General features: G+C 39.3%; 1 protein-coding gene across 1 annotated transcript in view; it reads right to left on the minus strand.

Annotated features, from left to right (window-relative positions):
• The window catches only part of LYPD1 (LY6/PLAUR domain containing 1), a gene marked incomplete at its 3' end in the record, with an annotated part of 38105 nt that overhangs the window by 8830 nt on the left and 8110 nt on the right, over positions 1–21165 (minus strand). The window lies entirely within an intron of this gene.

Here is a 21165-nt window from a genome sequence, read left to right on the forward strand (position 1 = left end):
ACACTCACCCAGTAGGCCACGCCCACCCTGGCCATACCCACCCGGCCCCCTGAGGGCAACCACAATGCTGATGCGGCTCTCAATGAAATTGAGTTTGATACCCCTGAGATAGAGCCTATGACTTTATTTGCAACATCTTGCTCTGCTGGTCCAGATTCCTGGATGGAAACTGATGGAAGAATTTTTTTTTCATTCCTGCCTATAAATATCACCTTTTCGGATTGCTGTAATTTATACTGGCCCAGAGGATGGATATGGCTTGCACAAGTGAGGGACTGTTAAAACTACTCAAAAAGAACGGTCTCTGATCAGAGAGACAGTAAACATGACTTTGCTGCAGCTGCACTGGAAAAAATAATTGCTCAGATCTATAATCATTTGACCTGGGAGGGGGGGGCTTTTACCAATCCCCTCTTTACATTATTTAAAAAGGTTGCTACGGGGTGATATGCAGACAAAAGTAATGTTTCTCCTTCCCACTGAATCTTCTGTGCAAGGGGGAAAAAATGAAAAAAAGAATGCACTTTTCCTCTTTATCCTCTCCCTGATTCTTAAAAATCCTTTTCTGAATTTGTTTCTCTAGTGCTATTTTTGAAGTATTTTTTAAAAAATCTACTTCTTGTTTTAAAAATGCACTTATATTTCATATATTTTTGTAAGCTAGTCAAATAAAAAGATTTTTATTTTACCTTTGACCCTCAGAAATGTTGGCTGTTCTATAAACATTTATGTTTGTGTCATCTTTGGTGATTTCCTGCTTATTAAAAGTCTTAGATATCCTTCCAAGAACAGAAGGATTTTAAGTAAACTTGGTGATTCAACACCTGAAGCTACTTTTTTAAAAAAAAACAAGGCACATTTTCCCACTGGAAAAGAAGTTTCTAGGAGAGGGATAGGGCAAATATACAGTATATGGTGCTAACCTCAGATAGTAATTTTGATTAAAAACTTTTCAAAATTGGTGGCTCAAATGGATTCAAAAGATGTTGATAAATGGTATGTACAGGGCAGCCTTATTAATTACTATGGTTCCACTAATGATCACTGTTATTTTTCACTGTTGCTCTTCTTTTTGGATTGGTGGTTGATCAGACAAAGAAGATTTTGAGGAAATGGTTTACTTAAGTAATGTTTTACTTAGGAACTGCATAAGGCTCTTGCTTGTGTTATATGGAAAGAAACAGAAGTAGGGACATGGAGCTGATTGGGTCAGAAGTAGAAAAATTGTTTTAGAGCATGTCCGTAAAGCTATGGATTTTCATGGAATTCATGCAATACTAGGGAAAATGGTGAACTTTTCACACTCCATTAGTGTTTCACAATTTGATCTTTTATTTTCTAGGATGATAACTAGGATGTGGTGTAGTGGTTAATGCATTAGGCTAGAAACTGGGCATTGTAGATCGTAGTCCTGCTTTAAGCATAAAACTAGCTGAGTGATCTTAGGCCAGACCTTACGAAACAGGCAAACCACTTCCAAAATCTTGCCACAAGAACTGCAGGGATTTGTCCATCCAGTAATCAGGAATCATGATGGATTCAAAGTCACCAATTTTTCCTTCCCTCTAGGCTACACAACTACCACATCGACATTGCAGTTCCATTAATGATATACCAACATTATTTTTTTTTGCTTCAGATCCATTATTGCACAATCTTAAATAAAACTTTGAAAAGTTAAGATAATTTTTGAACAATTTTGCAAAGCAACTTTCACTGGAGTACATTTAAGCTCACGCCTACTGCTTCAGTGACTCCATCCAGCCACCTCATTCTCTGTCATCCCATTCTTCTATTGCCCTCAACCTTTCCCAGCATTAGGCTCTTCTCCAGTGAGTCCGTCCTTCTCATTAGGTGGCCAAAGTATTTGAGTTTTAGCTTCAGGATCTGGCCTTCTAAAGAGCAGTCAGGGTTGATCTCCTCTAGGACTGACCGGTTTGATTGCCTTGCAGTGCAAGGGACTCGCAGGAGTCTTCTCCAGCACCATAGTTCAAAGGCCTCAATTCTTTGGCGCTCAGCCTTTTTTATGGTCCAACTTTCACTGCCATAGATTGTTAACCATGTTTAAATACTCAGTCTTGAACAACTTTTGAATCTGAATTCTATTTTAGCATACATTTTGAATTTTACTTTAATATGAAGGAAAGGAATCTGAGGGGAAAATCTTGTAAATTGGCTCCAAGATTAATAAAGGTCCCTTTCTCTACAAACATTTTCCTCATTCCCCTTCCCTTCTCAATGATTTTATATTTGTCAGTTTGAAAGTGGATAAAGATCCTGCAGTGTGCAAGAGTTCACCTAATTTCTTAGTAACACGTTTCTTCACCTAATTTCTTTGTAAAATATTGACAGTGACTTTGCTGGAAGACTTCAAACTGTGTTACCTTTGACAGTACATCTCATGCAATCTGGTTTATAAAAGAACATCAAACATTGGATAATATATTATCTGTGGATATTTGAACATGCAGCGTCTCTGAATAACTCCAAACGTATTTGGTTGTGGTTACTCTGCTGCAGATGGGAAAAAAAACATTGAAAGTACAAGTTTATATTTTTGAAGTGCATTTTGTTTTAAAACAAATTACCTTCCTATGTTGTGGATTGGATTAAAATGTGACAGTCCTATCTGTTAGCTTGGGTTATAATAAATTGAATTATATCTTTACTTATTAGAATGTGATATGAAACTCAACAAGGATATTTATTTTATTTTATATAATTTGATTTTGAAACCATTGCCATGTTTTATCAGGTAATCTAAAAACATTTTAGGTATCAAAGTGACTGGGGGGGAACATGAATAGAGTATTATATACTAAACATATTCTGTGCTTCATTCGTGATTACCAGTATTGTTTATCTAAATCTACAGATTTAATACACCTTGTTAATGTTTAGGGTTATTTTATTCATTGGAATAATTTTAAATAGTTCTAAAGTTTCTGTGGATACAGGAATGTGCAAACCAGGGAGACAAGTTTCATTTATAACAGATGTCCCTGTGGTAACTGGGAGCAAATCTTACCAGTTTTCAGTGGTCAAAACCACTATGAATTGAACAGTAGCCAGTGCAGATCCTCCAGCACTAATAAATAATAGCTCTCCCTTGGCAACAGGCAGGCTACTGCATCATACACCAACAACAGCTTCTGAGTAGTCCTCAATGCCAGCTCATGTAAACATGCTGTAGTAATTGTAGAGAAGAGGACCAGGATATGAGACACTGTGGCCAGTCTCTTTCTACAAGAGAAGATACAACTGGCCCACCAGTTGTATCTGGGCAAAGGACCTCTCTAGCCACAGCCTCCACCTGCCCAGCAGTAGCCATGAATCTAGAATTATATATCCAAGTTGCAAACTGGCTGTATTATCCACCAGCACGACCAATGCAGTGTCAGAAACCATGTCTGATACGGTAATTCATTTCCTACAGGTTACTGCCAGTTTGAATCCTAACCACTATCTCAGGAACCTTCTCAACACATGGAAGACTGGACACTGGACATTAGTTATCCAGCATGGCTGCATCTATGGAAGGCCTCTACAGGAAGGATCATACCACTATCTTTTTCAAGCATCGGAATCACTCCATCACCAAATTCCAGTTTCTCTGATCCAACCAGTCACACATTGACTGGGTTCCCACAGGCCGAAGTACAACAACAATCCAAGTCTCAATACAGTTGTATACTTACTACCTAGAGCTTCATTCACTTTCTCAAAAACCACAAGCTAAAGTGAATCCCATACAATGTAGTGCTTGATTCCCAGACTGAAATCATTTGGAAGCTGTGTTGCCAAGCACTTAGCCTACCTCTTCAAAAGGTGCACTGAGCATTTGATAAAACTGTCTCCCATTTCTGGGAAAACACCCCAGTGTTTTTGAAATCTAACAGTATCCATAAGGTGCTTATAAGAATCAATGTGATAGACCACAGGGATAGTCCACTCACCCTGCACAGGTCCAGACTAACCATAAACAAATCAGGAAGGACACATCTATCTAACAAAATGAAATTCAATGGTGAAAAAAGTAAGGTTCTACATTTAGGCAAGAAAAACCAAATATACAGGTATAGTATAGGGGGTACCTTGCTCAATAGTAGTAACTGTGAGAGGGATCTTGGAGTCCTAGTAGACAATCACTTAAATATGAGCCAGCAGTATGCTCCAGCTGCCAAAAAAGCCAACCCAGTGCTAGGCTGCATTAACATAGGGATAGAATCAAGATCACGTGAAGTATTAATACCACTTTACAATGCCTTGGTAAGGCCACACCTGGAATACTACATCCAGTTTTGGTCACCACGATGTAAAAAAGATGTTGAGACTCTAGAAAGAGTACAGAGAAGAGCAACAAAGTCCTATTAGACCTCTCAGCGGCTTTTGATACCATCGACCATGGTATCTTACTGCAGCGTCTTCGGGGGTTGGGAGTGGGAGGCACCGTTTTACGGTGGTTCTCCTCCTACCTCCTGGGACGTTCGCAGTCGGTGTTGGCAGGAGGGCAGAGGTCGGCCTCAAGGCCTCGTTTGTGGAGTGCCTCAGGGGTCGGTCCTCTCGCCTCTCCTGTTCAACATCTATATGAAGCCGCTGGGTGAGATCATTCGTGGTTTTGGGGTTGGGTATCATCAATATGCTGATGATACCCAGCTTTTTATCTCCACCCCAAACCACCCCAGTGATGCCCTCTCCGTGATGTCCCGTTGCCTGGAGGCGGTCCGGGTCTGGATGGGGAGGAACAGGCTTCGGCTCAACCCTGACAAGACTGAGTGGCTGTGTGTGCCGGCGTCTCGGGAAATTCAGAATATTCCACCGTAGATAGGGCTCGTAACTTGGGTGTCCTCCTAGATTCACAGCTCTCCTTGGATGATCATATAGGAGCTGTGACTAGGGGGGCCTTCGCTCAGGTTCGCCTGGTGCATCAGTTGCGGCCCTATCTAGACTGGGATGCCTTGCGCACAGTCACTCATGCACTCGTGACCTCCCGTTTGGACTACTGCAATGCTCTCTACATGGGGCTGCCCTTGAGGACTACTCGGAGGCTCCAGCTGGTGCAGAATGCAGCCGCGCGAGTGGTGGTGGGAGTTTCCCGATACTCCCATGTAACACCTCTACTCCGTGAGCTGCATTGGCTTCCAGTTGTCCTCCGGGTAAGATTCAAGGTGCTGGTTATGACCTATAAAGCCCTAAATGGCATGGGTCCGGGTTATTTACGGGAACATCTGCTGCCGGCATCAACTTCCCTTCGTCCAGTGCGCTCCCACAGAGAGGGCCTCCTTAGGGTGCCGTCAGTGAAAGAGTGTCGACTGGCGGCCCCCAGGGGGAGGGCATTCTCTGTGGGCGTGCCAGACCTGTGGAACCGTTTACCGGTGGAGCTCCGGACGGCTCCCGACCTTCGCTCCTTCCGACGTGACCTAAAAACATATTTATTTGAACAAGCCGGCCTGGTCTGATGGGTTTAGGGGTATTTTAACGTTTTGTAATTTATTAAATTGGGCTATTGTATTTAATATTTTTTAATTTTTATATATTGTATTTTATTGTATTGCCCTGTACACCGCCCTGAGTCCTTCGGGAGAAGGGCGATATAAAAATTAAATTAAATAAAAATAATAAATAAAAAAATAAAAAAATAGGGGATTGGAGACTAAAACATATGAGGAATGGTTGCTGGAATTGGGTATGTCTAGTTTAATGAAGAGAAGGACGAGGGGGGACATGATAGCAGTGTTCCTATATCTCAGGGGCTGCCACAAAGAAGAGGGAATCAAGCTATTCTCCAAAGCGCCCAAAGGCAAGTCAAGAAGCAACGGATGGAAACTAATCAAGGAGAGAAGCAACCTAGAACTAAGGAGAAACTTCCTGACAGTTAGAACAATTAACCAGTGGAACAACCTGCCTCCAGAAGTGGTGAATGCTCCAACACTGGAAGTTTTTAAGAAGAGATTGGACAGCCATTTGTCTGAAATGTTATAGGGTTTCCTGCCTGAGCAGGGGGTTGGACTAGATGACCTCCAAGGTCCCTTCCATCATTATTATTATCACAATAAGTTCCATATTCTGATCACTTTTTCAGACCGACATTAACCTGTGAAGGTGAAGTTCTAGTCTAATGTATGATTGCTTGAGTGAGAGGGACCAGAAATTACCTGAGACAAAATCATGGTTATCACTGAATTCATGAAATCTCAGGCCCTGAAGGGTGAAATTCTTCAACCCCAAGAGCTAGGAAAACTGCAAAGCCAGACTGATAACGCAGTCCAGGAGAAGACCTTTCCATAAAGCTATAGTAGGTGGGGATACACAAGCAGAATCCCTAAATTGTTCCTGTAGCCTAAGGTCATTTAAAGACATTCATAGACCACTACCACTTGAGCAGGGTTCATCTCTTGTTTGCTCCTGAGGATTATTGCATTCATATTCCCACCCATCCCTCCTTGGGGGCATCATAGCTAATGCAGGACCAAAATTCCAGAAGAGCAAATTTCTGTGAGAATAGAATTATTTTCTTTTTCCACTCAAATTTCTGAAATTGTCTGGATCTATCGATTCATCCACAAACAATGAATAGAATTATAATGAATTGAGTTAGGGCTTACCAGAAGAAGCTGAGATGATGGTCACCAGCAATCTAATCATCTGCATTATTAATTAATATTTTGAATTTACAAACTAGCTTGAGATATTAACAATATCCAAAACTATTACACATAGTCCTTGACTTATGACCACAATTGGACCCAAAATTTCCATTGTTAGGCAAGACAATTGTTAAGTGAATTTTGCCCTATATTACAACCTTATGTCTATTAATACAATTTATTATCCGTATATTATCCCATTGGAATTTGGATATCCAACTTTTTGATAAACTCAATACATATAACACTTATTATTTCCCCTTTCTTTTACCTATTTATTTTTATTGATTTATACTTCACATTTTCTCTCAGAGAGGGACATTAACTGATGAAAGTCAGTTTGGTTATAAAATGGTGATAAAATGTAAATATACAGATTTAATTAAATCTCACAAAGCAATTACCACTCAAATATTCTTCCACTTGTAGAATGTGGAATTTTTCATTATTCTTTATCAAAGCCCAACAAACCACACAGTATCTCACCATATGCAAGTACAGCTGACAATATTCTGCTACATTCCATTCTTTTTTTGTCAATAAATTTCTTGGGGCATGTAATACATTTTTTCTATTACTTTTGGGTATAGTCCACAACACAGTAGATATTTCAGGACTCTGGGACAAATATATATATTTGTCAATATGCCTGGGAGCTAAGAAGTAACATGTTTCATCAAATATATAAAGCTGAGTCCTTTAGATGTTGTTAAACAACCTTTTCCTCAAATAAAAGCTCCAATGACACAGTGATTCCCAAATATTATTTTTGTCAAAAATAAAATATAAATACCACTAAAACAAATCAAAACAAAATAAAAATTTATATATTTCCCATGTATGGGAAATGTAACTGTACCACAAGCATTGCGCTTGCATTTTGGGGCTAATATCTGCGTGAATCAACTCCTTCAGTCTTAACAAAGAAAAGTCAAAACTCCTTGCTATATAGCAGGTTCATACTTTGGTGATTTGTTGTCTGGTCATGGCTAAGTCAAAGTATTTGTTATATTCATCAATGCAATATCAATAGACAGATTACTAATTTCTAATTATCTTTTCCATAGCAACACACATGATTTATGACTTCTCTTCAATGTTATTGTTTGCTCATAAAGACAATACTCTTGTGTGTAACTGATAAAGGCTTCTCTGCTCATTTCTGATAACAGCCTTATAAACGGGCCCATTTATCTTTCTTTTCCAACTTCCATAACTTTTCCTGTTCTTGTAGAACTCTGAAAGCCCATTTATTTTAAAACACTTTGTTTGATAAAGGTGTCTATCCGATGCATACATTATTACCTATTATTTCCAACCACATACTGTTTCCCTTACTCTTTTAATCTATATTCTATTTTCAAGTTTGTCATCTCCCTGTTTCTCTGAACTGCAAAATCTGCAAAGTGATTAGATTAGTTCAAGCATATGAAAAGACTGTAAGAACCACAGGGTTGTTCTCACATAGCAACCTTCCTGCAAGTTGATGAGTTTTGGTTGTCACTGTTTTTAATCTTAAGTAACTTTTCTCCTAAGATGGTAACTTCTTATACAGGTTTAAAATTGAGCTCTCTTTTAATTTACAGAGCTTACAGAGTTCTTTATGTGAACAAAACTGTTCAATATCACCACAGTCGTGTTTGGTCACCTTACCAATTTGAGTTATTTTGATTCGCTTGTTTATGCAGAATACCTTGAAGGGGTCAATACACTACATGTTGGGGTGTGCACAGAGGAAAATAAGCATGCTTGGGGAACAATACGGTTTTGATTGCCCTTGTGGCAAACTGTCCCACAAATTCCAAAAGCTGACCCTTTTTGTAGACCTATTCTTAGAAAAGAATGCTGCATGTGGCTGATGACCTTGTTTATTCTCGCTATATCTTACTAAAAAATGTTATGTGAAAGGTTTAATTGACCTAAGCCATAGCGGGAAGCAGAGGTCAATATTTATAGATCCACCTTGTGACAATTAGGTCATCAGATTTCTTATTGCTTTTCCCCTTAGTTTCTGCATTTAATTTTGCTCACTATCTTATTCTTCTTCTGCACATTACATATTCCCTGAAAAGTATATCTAATAGGCAAAAAGAGCAAACTCTTCCACAATGATGATTTGTTTTGCAAGGTATATTCAAGTATCAATTCTCTAATATCTGTTTTCTCTTTTTTGAATGTTTGATGATTGTTCCCCAAGCATGCTTATATTTGTCTCCATACCTGAGGTAATAATCCTCACCAAGGATACATGTATCAATTTTAGACATTTGAAAAAAGTTAATACTGTAATATTCTTCAATGAAATTCAAAGCATATTAATATTGGTATACAAAATATAAAATGTTTAACTTAAGCCACTTAAACCATTAATACTAAATAAACATTTTTTACAGGAAATATTTTGATTTGATCAAAATGCTCCATTTCTTCCAGGCAGAACTCTTAAGGCTGATTAAAAATAATATTGTTCATCCAATGGTGACTATGACATTAAAGCACTGATTAAAATATCAAACACTGCATGGAATAAATGAGACACACAAATGATCATATTGGGTATAAACAACGAATAGACTCCAAGATGCAATGGAATTCCTTTTTATCTTATGGAGGGGGCTGTATTAAACCATGTAAAATCCATTTCCTTTTATTTTAAAATGCTATTAAGATATGCAATTGGTTATAATACATGTTAACCTAAAGCTCAAAAAAAGACAGTGAGATCCAAGAGTCCAATCCTTTTTATAACTTATTATATCTATCCTGACAGACTTTAGGGGAGATTACCCTTAACCTTCTCTCTCTTCAACCCCCCCCCCCACACCAGTGGCTGGGTCCTCTTCAGGATCACATGACCAATCTTCAGGCACTTAGCAACACAGCTACATTTACAACTGCATGCAGTGTCCCACAGTCATGTGATCATAGTTTATGACGGTTTTGACAAAAACCAACATTTATTTTTGGTTTCAGGCAAAATTGCCTCCATAGCAAACCATAGCATTGGTTCATTAATGATCGCGGCACTGGCTTCATAACTGCTCCCCGCCCAAAGGTCTTAAAATAAGGTCGGTCATGTGACTGATCCATTTTGACAAATGACAGTTATGACATACAACCATAATGAGCAGGTTTCATTACAGTTATATGTTTTTTTTATTGAAAAGTTTTAAAATACATTTTAAAAACATAAACTCCCTCCCTCCCCCCCCACTTACCCTCCCTCCCCCTCCCCCCCAACTTCCCAGAGCTGAATACAGGGTATTAACTTTTACAAACTTAAGCTAAAATAAGCTAACTGACTAAAAAAAAAACACTTAAAATTCTATCACACTTTAACTCCCCTTAAACATAACTAGATAACTAAATAATAATAACTAAATAATAATACATCTTATAATACTAATACTTATTCATATGCTAAATGAAACTTTTTAGTCCCATATTTATTCTGAATATAATCGATCCATCTTCTCCATTCTAAAATATATCTCTGTTGCGATTGTTCTTTCAAATATGCTGAGATTTTTGCCATTTCTGCCAGGTTTGAAACTTTTAAAGTCCACTCTTCTATCGTAGGCAGGTCCTCCTTCTTCCAATATTGAGATATCAAAAGTCTTGCTGCCGTTATTAAATTCAACATCAATTTGGTTTCTATAACAGTACAATCTGTAATAATACCCAACAGAAATAACTGTGGAGAAAACCTTATCCTTTTCTTAAATATCTTCTGCATATTCCACCAAATTTTAATCCAAAAAGCTTTAACTTTTTTTGCAAGTCCACCATATATGATAATACGTTGCATCATCACAACCACACCTCCAACATTTAGGCTGACAGTTCGGATACATACTTGCTAATTTTTTCGGATCTAAATGCCATCTATAAAACATTTTATAAAAAATTCTCTCTTAAATTTTGTGCCTGTGTGAATTTTACATTTCTGACCCAATTTTTCCCCCAAATATCCATCGTTATTGGCTCCTGAAAATTCTGGGCCCATTTTATCATACAATCTTTAACAAGTTCCATTTCTGAATCTATTTCTATCAATGCATTATATATCCTTCTTATATGCGCTTGACTTTGATCTCTGATTTGTTTTACCAAATTTTCATCAGTTGTCGAAATGCCAATTTTCTGGTCTTCTTTCCATCTAGCTTGTAACTGCCCATACTGAAACCAGGTCTGAACTATGTTTTCTTCTTTTAAAATATTAAATGACTTTAATTGCCATACATTCCTTTCCATTCTAAGAATTTCTTTGTATGTAGTCACATCATGTTTAAATCCCACACTTATATTTTCTATTGTGTGTTTAGGTATTGCCCAAATTGGCATTTTATAATTTAACTTATATCGGTATTTTTTTTCCAAACTCGCAACAGAGCATATCTTAATATATGAGTTTTAAAGATATTATCCACCTTCTTGTCATACAACAAATATGCATGCCAACCATATAATAAATCACATCCCTCAATATTCAGTAATCTTCCTTGTGTTAAATTAAACCAATCACTAATTGATGATAAAACCGCAGCCTCATAATATAATTTAAAATTGGGCACTTTAAGACCACCTCTTCCACGTATGTCTATCATTATGTTAAGTTTTACTCTAGGTCACGGGTCGGCAACCCGCGGCTCCGGAGCCGCATGCGGCTGTTTGAGCCGTCTCCTGCGGCTCCCAGCCGCCCGGTGCGCGCGCACCTCTTCGAACGGGCAGTGGTGCGCGCGCACCTCTCCAAATGGAGAGTGGCACCGCCCGTTTGGAGGTGCGCGTGCACCTCTCCGAACGGGCGGAGGTGCGCGCACACCTCCCCAAACCTTTGGAGAGGTGCGCGCGTACCTCCGCGCGAACGGGCAGCGACGCCGCTCTTTGAGAAAGCTGCCGCGGCCCGTCTGCAAAGCTGCCGAAAGCGGCAGCTTTGCAGACGGGCCGCGGCAGTTTTCCCAAGAAGCGGCGCCGCTGCCCATTCCGAGAGGTGCGCGCGCACCTCCCCAAACCTTTGGAGAGGTGCGCACGTACCTCCGTGCGAACGGGCAGCAGCGCCGCTTCTTGGGAAAGCTGCCGCGGCCCGTCTGCAAAGCTGCCCGTTCACTCCCTTCCTTCGCCCGGCCTGCTTTTTCAACCTCACTTCCCTCCCTGCCAAAGCTCCTCCTTTTCTACTCAAACTGATTTTCGGGGTTCCTCGGCTTACACCCCTTGGCGAGAGACCCCAAACGTCCCTTTCTCGCCGCTCCTCCCTCCCTGCCCGCAGAGGCTCTTGCCCTCCCCTGGCTCGTTCAACGGGGGGGGGAATAGGTCGGGTACCCCTTTCCCCCCCGAGATCGACACGTGTAAATCTCAAAACGACCCCGGCAAGCTTCGCGCAAAGCCGCCAGGCAGACCCGCGAGCTGGGGCTCAGAGCCAGCAGCTGGAGGGGAAGAAAAAGACGGCGCCGTCTGAGGAGTCTCTTCTTCAGCTATCTTGCTCTGCCCATCTCCCGCTTGAAAGAACCTCCTCAGCGGATCGGTGCGGTGAAGAGGCCGGGCTTCCTTCGGGGGGCCTTTCATTCCTGTACAAGGGGGAAGGGGAACTCTCTGTGCTTTTGTGTGTGTGTGTGTGTGTGTATGTAAAGCACGAGAGACAGAGGAAGAGGGGGGGGAAGCGAGATCTCAAGCCCCAATGTTTCCTGCCTTCCACTGCCGGCGGCCGCCCCGCATTCTTAGCATTCTTAGGCTGTGACTCCGAGGTCGTCGTTGCCGTCTCCGCTGAGCAGCGCCGCTTGGAAGAGAAAGGGAGCAGGACAGGCACGCTCGCCCCAGTGGAGTGGCCGGCCCTCGTTTTAGTAGCGAGACAGTAATCGCTCCCCTCCGCCCCCCCAATGCTCCCGGTTCTCCCGTTCGCCCGCCGCCCCGCTTTCCTTCCTGAATTTTGCGCTTCCTTACCCAACTCCAAACTTTCTCTAGCGCCCCTGTGCTTTAGGAGGGGGAACCAAAGGCGGAGCTGTTTCTCTCTCTCTCTCCCCCCCGCTTTTGCCGCTCCCCCACCCAACCAGTATCCCGCTTCTCCTTCCTCGGCAGCTTTGCAGACGGGCCGTCGCCGTTGCGCAACCGGTTCCATCACACATGGAAAATAAAAAAATGGCAACCGCACGCGTCCGCAAGAAAAAACTGTTTTGCGCATGCGCAAAACGTTTTTTGCGCATGCGTGTCCATGGACGCACGCACGTGGCTCCCACTTTTTTTTATGTGTGATGGAACCGGTTCCCAGTGGCTCTTTTCCTTTTTCAGGTTGCCGACCCCTGCTCTAGGTCTTTTCCCTGCCCAAACAAATTTATTAATACCTTTCTGCCATTCTTCCAAATTTGAATCTTTTTTAAGTATAGGTATCATTTGAAACAAAAATAAAAATTTTGGTAAGACATTCATTTTCACTGCTGCAATTCTTCCCAATAAAGACAATTGTAATTTTCTCCAACTATCTAACTCTTTTTGTACTTTTAACCATAACAATTCATAATTATTTTTATATAATTTCACACTTGAAACTGAAATATATACCCCTAAATATTTAATCTTTTTAACAATTTCAAATCCTGTTAATTTTTCTAAGACTTCCTTTTGTTCTATAGTCATATTTTTAGACAGCATTTTAGTTGTTTGCCTATTTATCTTAAATCCAGAAACTTTTCCATATTGCAAAATTATCTCCATCAAGTCTACAACCGACAAAGTCGGTTGAGTTAATGTAATAACCAAGTCATCCGCAAACACCCTTAATCTATAATCTTGATCTTTTATTTTAATTCCCTTTATCTTATTTGAATCATGTATCTTGATCAATAATATTTCCAATGTTAAAACAAACAACAAAGGTGACAACGGACATCCCTGTCTTGTACCCTTTTCAATTTTACAAGCCTCTGTTAAACTACCATTAATTATTATTTGAACTGTTTGTTTCTGATATATTGCCCTAATAGGTTGTAAAAACCTATCCCCAAACTCCATCTTCTCCAATACTTTAAATAAAAATTGCCAGTTCAATTGATCAAAGGCCTTTTCAGCATCCAAAAAAATCAGCGCTGCGGGGACTTATTTTTCCCCAAAAATTCTAATAAATTTACAAAATGTCTCACATTATTTTTCATTTGTCTACCACTTATAAATCCTGTTTGATCACTATGAATCTTTTGCTGCATAACCTTCATTAATCTATTTGCTAAGATTTTAGCAAATATCTTATAATCAGTATTTAAAAGCGATATTGGTCTGTAATTTTTAGTTTGAGTAAGATCTTGATCTTCCTTTGGAATTAATGTTATAAAAGCTGTTTTCCACGAAGGAGGAACTTCTCCTCCAGACTGAATTGTTCTAAATAATTCTTTTAGAGTTTCCACCATTTCTATTTGTAAGTTTTTATAATAAATGGCTGTCAAACCATCTGTTCCAGGTGCCTTACCCACTTTTAATTGCTAAAATAATTTCTTCAACAGTTATCGATTCATTCCTTCCCTTTGCTCTTGTGTAAGTACAGGGATATTCACACCTTGTAAATATCTATCTATATCTAGACCTTGAGTTACATCCCTAACATATAATTGAGAATAAAATTCAACAAAAGCCTTTTTAATAAAATTTTGCTGAAACACCTCTTTACCCTTATATTCTATCTTATCTATATTACGTAACTTTTGTTTTTTCCTTAACAGATAAGCTAGCCACCTACCTGGCTTATTAGCATTGCAAAAAGTATTATGTTTAGCATACCGTAAATTAGTTGCCACTTGGTCTGCCATCAACATATTAAACTGCCCTCTTAACAGATTAATTGCTTCTTTCACCCTCTTATTAGATGGGTTCAGAATAAAAGCCTTCTCTTTCATCTTTATTTCCTCCTCTAGCTCTTTGCGCTTATATTCCAATTTACGTCTATATTTATTATTCAAATATATTAACACTCCTCTCATATAAGCTTTACTTGCATCCCAAACCATTTCAATAGAAGTACCTTTATGCATATTTGTTATAAAAAATTCTTTCATATATTTTTTACATTCTTCCACATTTTCTTCATATCTAAACAAATTTTCATTTAACCTCCAAGATCTCCTATCTCCCTTTCCCTTGTCCAACTCCATCCATACTGGGCTATGGTCTGATAAAAGTTCTTGGACATATCTTAATCTTCTTAACCCTGGAAAAAAAATCATTAGTAGTCAATATAAAATCAATCCTGGAAAAGGATTGATGTCTATCAGAAAAAAAGTAAAATCCTTTTCATCCACGTTTCGTTCTCTCCAGACATCTCTCAATTCCAAATCATCTTTCATATCAAAAAAAGATTTAGGCAATCTAGTATGATTTGGTGTGCTTTTAAAAGGTCCTTTATCTTTCTGTGTATCTAGCACTCCATTCCAGTCTCCCATCAAAATACACGATTTATAATCCCATTGAATTATTTTATTATGTAAAAATTTATAAAATTCTCCTTGCTGTTGATTAGGTGCATATAGTCCAATTAAAAGTATTTTCTGCCCTTCTATTAAAAATTCAATTATAATATATCTTCCTTGGTTATCTGCTTCAATTAAATTAGCTGATAAATCCTTCTTCACATAGATAACTACTCTATTCTTCTTTTCTGAAGCAGACGCAATAAACATTTATATGTTGAGGATTGCCTATAATTGACCCAACCGTGTTCTCCTAAAACATTATATGTAGTCCTCAATTGCCACAATTGGGACTGGCAACTCTGTTGCTAAGTGACACAGTCATTAAGCGAGGCATTACATGAGTGTGGTGGACTCATGACTTCACTTCCACTGTGTTTAAGCAAAATATCACATGCCTGTGATTTTACTGCCGACTTCTCTATTTTATTCTGCTTTTAGAAAGCCAGCTGTGTAAAGTGCTGCGTGATGCTCCACCCATCATGAATACTCGCTGGTTGCAAAGGGACAGAATCTCAATTGCATGACCACATGGCCGGTGCAATGGTTGTAAACCAGATATAAAGTTACTTTTTAAGTGCTGTTGTAACTTCAAAATCACTACACTGGGCAGGTGTTAAGTGAGGACTACCTATACTCCTTATAGTTAGGCTAGATACCACTTTCCCAAATTCTAGAGTAAACCTAAGAACAAGTAACCAGAAAAGGGCATTCAAATTAATTTTTCTAGGCATGAGTCTCCACTGTCTTTGGCCCTTCATTAGAAGAAACTCTTATCTATATAAAGCAAAAACATTTCTGTCTTTGTACTTTTTCCTCTGATGTTCTCCTTCCATCTGTCGATCTTTGTACTTTCGAAAAGCTAGTTTCAATAGTGTGTTATATGGGAAACTGCCTCCTACCCATGGTTTAACTTTGCAATGTTGACCAAGACATTTTACTGCCTGAGGTAAGGACTAAATTATGCTCCTTGCATTAATAAAAAATTAACGCCCAGGATACATTATTTCACACCTGAGTCAAAAAACTCCAAGCACACCTCTCACTCCCTCAATAAAGAAACCAATAAAAAAACTTCAAAAACCTGCCTCATGACTGCATGCCCAGAAAATATTTCTTTCCCTATTTTTTTCCTTATCCTGTACTGCTTGAAATCTGGAAATGGGTGAAAAATTCCCAATGACAGTTTAGCTCAGTGGTGAAGAAGAGAGAGGCAGGGACACCAGAGTTGCATCATCTAGTATCAATGGAGTGGTAGCTTCCTCTTGTGAGGTGAAGAGGTTTAAGCACAAGCAACTGACAATAAAAATGAGAATGGTGAACAAGAAAAAAATTTAAAAGCCGTAGTAATGGCACTTTCCCAAACTCTGCAGCAGGCATTAAAAAAATCAACAAGATATCTTATTCCAAGAAATAAGCATCAAACACTCTCCAAACAATGAGTCAAGCAGCCTATAAATTTAAATAATAGCTGCAAGAAAAACCATTTGCCTGCAAGCAATAAGTGATAGGACCACAAAATAGACAAAGTAATAGAAAATGAAGAAGCTAAAGTACTCTGGGATTTAAGAATTCAAATGACAGGCACCTGCCACATGACACCCAATAATTAATAGCTGTAGATAAAAAAGGCAAAAAAATCTGGGTAGTGGATTTGGGATTACCTGGAGATAGCAATAGAGAACAGAAAGAACTGAAGAAAATCACAAAATACAAACATCTGCAAACAGAACAACTGTGCAAAAGAAAGCAAAGATAGTACCAGTATTAATAGGTGCCTTGGATGCAATCTCAAAACATCTGGAGGATCACTTGAATGACATTGGTATTGACAAAAACACCATCACTCAATTGCAAAAATTAACTTTACTTGGAACAGCTTACGTCCTTTGACGATACCTTTAACACCATCAAGCAACAACATCAGCCTATATCAGGTCCGATAGGCTGATAAAAATGCCAATCCAGTCTAAACATCTATGTGACCAACTATAATAATAAGAGCAAAAGTGATTCTGATTTGCTATCCTCTCCCATTACTTGGTTGAAGCAGCCTAAAACCTTCAAATGACATTTTATTCAAATTAGCACTAACCATGGTTAATGTTAAGCAGCATTGAGCTCATTGCTAATTGAAAGTAATTCAATTTTTTTATGAAAAAGGAGGCTGCTTAGCCCCAGAACCGTTCTAATTTTACACTATAAAATAAATCACGCAACTGAGATGGAATCGGCAAGATACTGTAGCATATCACAGAACTTCAAAATACTTGCAGAAATCAGGCATAAAGTCATAGCCTATGCAGACAGTAGCCTTCCAACATTATTTTGGGGGGGGGATTGGGGAGGAGGCATAATGTTCTCAGGTCTTTTTGACAATGTCATTAGCAGTAATAGAACTATAAAAATTCTGTCCTTTTGGTGCTTTGGGCTTCATGGTAGATGAGAGCATTCAGATCCTTGCCCAAGGATCCAAGCAGTAAAGTGGAAATGATTGCTGCAGTTCAATCCACTTCTTCATGATAATATGCTTGGTCAGGAAAAAAGAGGGTAGTGTGTGTATCTCAGTAGGTCATTTGAAACTGTGATGGAATTTATTCATTTATATGTGAAACTTGAGCCATAGTTTATTCACCTATAAGCTCAGCATTGTGAACTATTCAGAAAGCGGCCTTCGGGCACTATATTCTATCGCCATATATATATACTTTCACAACAGATCCAAGAAATGGAAAACGCATAAAAAGCTATTGTCCATGACCTGGTGAGAAATTAAAGTCATTCAGCTAGAAACGGCAACTTCCTTCACAATACCCCATCGTTGTGGAGGATGGGAGGTCATTTTTGTTTTTTGTTTAATCATAAACTTCAAGTCAACTTCTAGCTTAACCACTGTTTCAATGTTTTTAAAAGTACCGGTAGTAAAAAAGCTATTTATTACAAACTCTCCAGGGTTTCACTTTACCTAATGCACTTAATCTAACTCATCTCCTTGCATCCTTTGTAGTGTTACAGGCAACCATAAGATGGAAACCAATTTATTAATAACAGAACATGCCTTACAGCTTGTTCATAAACAGAACACTAATAAAAAATTAGAATGTATAGATTTTTCACTCAATGAATAAAATGAATGCTGTTTTCCTTATGATTCAATGTTTCTTTCCTTCCAGCAGAAGCTTCGGTATTCAACAAATGCAGCAGTATCGCTGCATCTGCAGGGCGGAAAAGTATATAAAGAAATTTATGCTTCTCAAGAGTAAAATAAGGGTATGTTTCTTGACCAGTGATATATGCGTTCCTGGAAGCACTCTGGAGTAGCTAAAAGGGTATGCAATTTCACTCCTCAAATTAGGATAGAGCCATGAGAAAACAGAGGAGGAGAACAGAGGCGGTGGACATGGAGAACGTGGTGCAATGGCACTGGAGAGGTCCCGATTCAAATCTACCCTCCTTTACAGAAGGTCAGGGGAAGAATTTGGACCATTCTGTCAGGCCACCGTACTACAGATAGTCCTTGCTTAACCACACTAATTGGGACCAGGAGATCTGTCATTCATCAATGTGGTCATAAGTTGAAAAACCACAGGACCAAGCCACTTAGCAATGGCGTTTCCAGTTGCTGTTGTTAAGGAGGACCATACAGGTTAATTAAATGAGGACCCCGCGTGACTGTGACATACAATTTCCTGCTGGCTTCCCCGTTAATTTTGCTTGCAAGAAGCCGACAGGGAAGGTTGCAAATTTCAATCATGACATCAAGGGATGCTACGATGTCATAATCATGACCAGGCACCAAGCACCAGATAACAATCAAGTGCTGAACCGACAGTTGTTCAGCAACGTTGTACAGTCAAATGGCTGCTGAATGGTTGTTAAATGAGCACCACTTGTATGCAGGCTTTTGTTGTAGGGAAACACTGGAAAAGGAAATGCCACAAATACTTCCTGGAAGACAGGCGGGAGAGCAATCAAATCATCTCAAACACCTCGTCTTTGCTGAGCATGATGCAAAGGAAACAAAGGACCTCAGCAGAGTTATGCCAGAGAATCTGGGATTGGAATAACCACATATTGGTTGGAGGTTAGGCAAAAAAGAAAACAAAATATTTTAATGTAGTTAGCTTCCTTTCATTATTAGAATATGCTTCATTTTTGTTATTGTTGTTGGAAGACTGTTTCCACAGCAGCAAATTCTGGTTAAGTGTCATAGTTAGATAGTTTGAACAATTTTGATGGATTGTCAACAGTATGACTATGGCTTTGTAGATGGCCTTCAAATGTGCCTTGAAAATGTTAATAGCCAAATGGCTATAAAACTTTCTGGAAAAGTGGGTTTTTTAGTTTGGTGAGACACAGGTTCTTTTATAAAGATATTGGTTAGGTTTAAGATAGGAAATTACAGAAATAAGGTAAAACATAATGCAGCAACTATAAATAAAATTTGTGAGAGATAATTATTAGGTAGATTTATAGCTCACATTTTACTGAATGTGGTTTACTTTGGTATCTACATTTCTGTTATCAAAACAGCAACTTGATAGATGGGGCTAAATGTGACTGCACCAGGGAGTTTTCATGACTGACGTTGGACATGTAACAGGGTCTATTCCAAAACTTCACTCCCTTCACCACATTCATTTTCCTGACAAATCAGCCAAGATTCGTTTGGCTTGCAAAGATTCATTTCTTCTTAATTATGGATTATTATTATATTTGGAAAATTTTAGACATGGTATTTATTGTTCTATAGTTTGACATTTTTTTCTAAAAGAATAGCTCTGGTTTCCCAACATGTTGTTTGAAGGACATAAACCAGGGTTATCAAATTGCCGGCCCACAGGCCAGACGCATCACGAGGAAACCGCGCCCACCCCATTGCCGGCAATGGGGAAGAGGTTCCAATACATTGCACGACGTCATGTGACGTCATGAGTTTGACATGTCTGACATAAACACTCATACATTATTTGAATTGGAGCATTTTTAGCAAACTGAAAATGGTGTCTAAAAACTAAATTTAGATCATTGTATTTGCGTATTGAAAGAATACAGTAAAATTTCAATTTTCCTGTTACTTTTTCCTTCCCCAATAACAAATTGTTGTGTTAAATTGTCCCTTTTTTATTGTACTCTTTTTATTGTAAAGGCCGATCAAAGACCATAATAAAGATATTTGATTTGATTAATTCTGAAAGCTATTTATTTAAATCAGTTTGCCTTCTATGAATGAAGCTGGAGTGAGAATCTAAAAACAGTGGTATCATGTCATCCAGCTTAAGCTCTGCTGCACAAAACCTTTATGCTAGAAATAAGCAACCTGATGCCATGCTGTTCACTGTGCCTGAGGACACTTCCCTTGATGCCATCCGCTTCCCTCCCTCTAATTTGATTTCTAAAGATTTCTTGAGCATTTTGTTACACTTAAATGAGGAATTGGCATGAGTGAAGATAAAGCACTAGCATTTATCATCAAGTTTCTTTTCCACGTACCTGGCATTTTAGAAGACAGGAATGTTGACTACAGTACAATACTTTGCTTTGAAATGTCCTCAGCTACACCTCTACACACAAACAACACCCACCCACCACCACACGATGGCAAACTTCCCCCAAGTGGGAAACAATATCAGTCGTTTGCCTTTTAGTGAACAGGTCTCACATCCATGGCCTATGTGCCACAGGTGCCCTTCCACATCATTTTCTGTGGCAGTCAATACCGCATGGAGAAGTGGAGGTTAGAGTGGTGGAGGACATCTTACTTCTGCATGTGGCAAGAAAAAAGGTGCTGGAGATGGGTTAGCAGGGTGCCATCTCAGCCAGCCCTGGCCCTTCTTTGGGCTGCAGAGGTCATGGTGCCGGAATCAGGCAAGGCACACACTGCATTCCTGGTCCTGCACCGATATGATTTCACAGGTGGGACTGGGATCTGCTTCCTTACCACAACTCCTGTCTGCTGTGGTATGACTTTAGGACAGGGGTCTTCAAACTTGGCCCTTTTATGACTTGTGGACTTCAACTCCCAAAATTCCTCAGCCAGACCCCTGCTTTAGAATGTCAAGATGGCTCCA

Source organism: Vipera berus (genome assembly GCF_964194415.1).
Source record: "Vipera berus genome assembly, chromosome: 1".
Classification (NCBI taxonomy): domain Eukaryota; kingdom Metazoa; phylum Chordata; class Lepidosauria; order Squamata; family Viperidae; genus Vipera; species Vipera berus.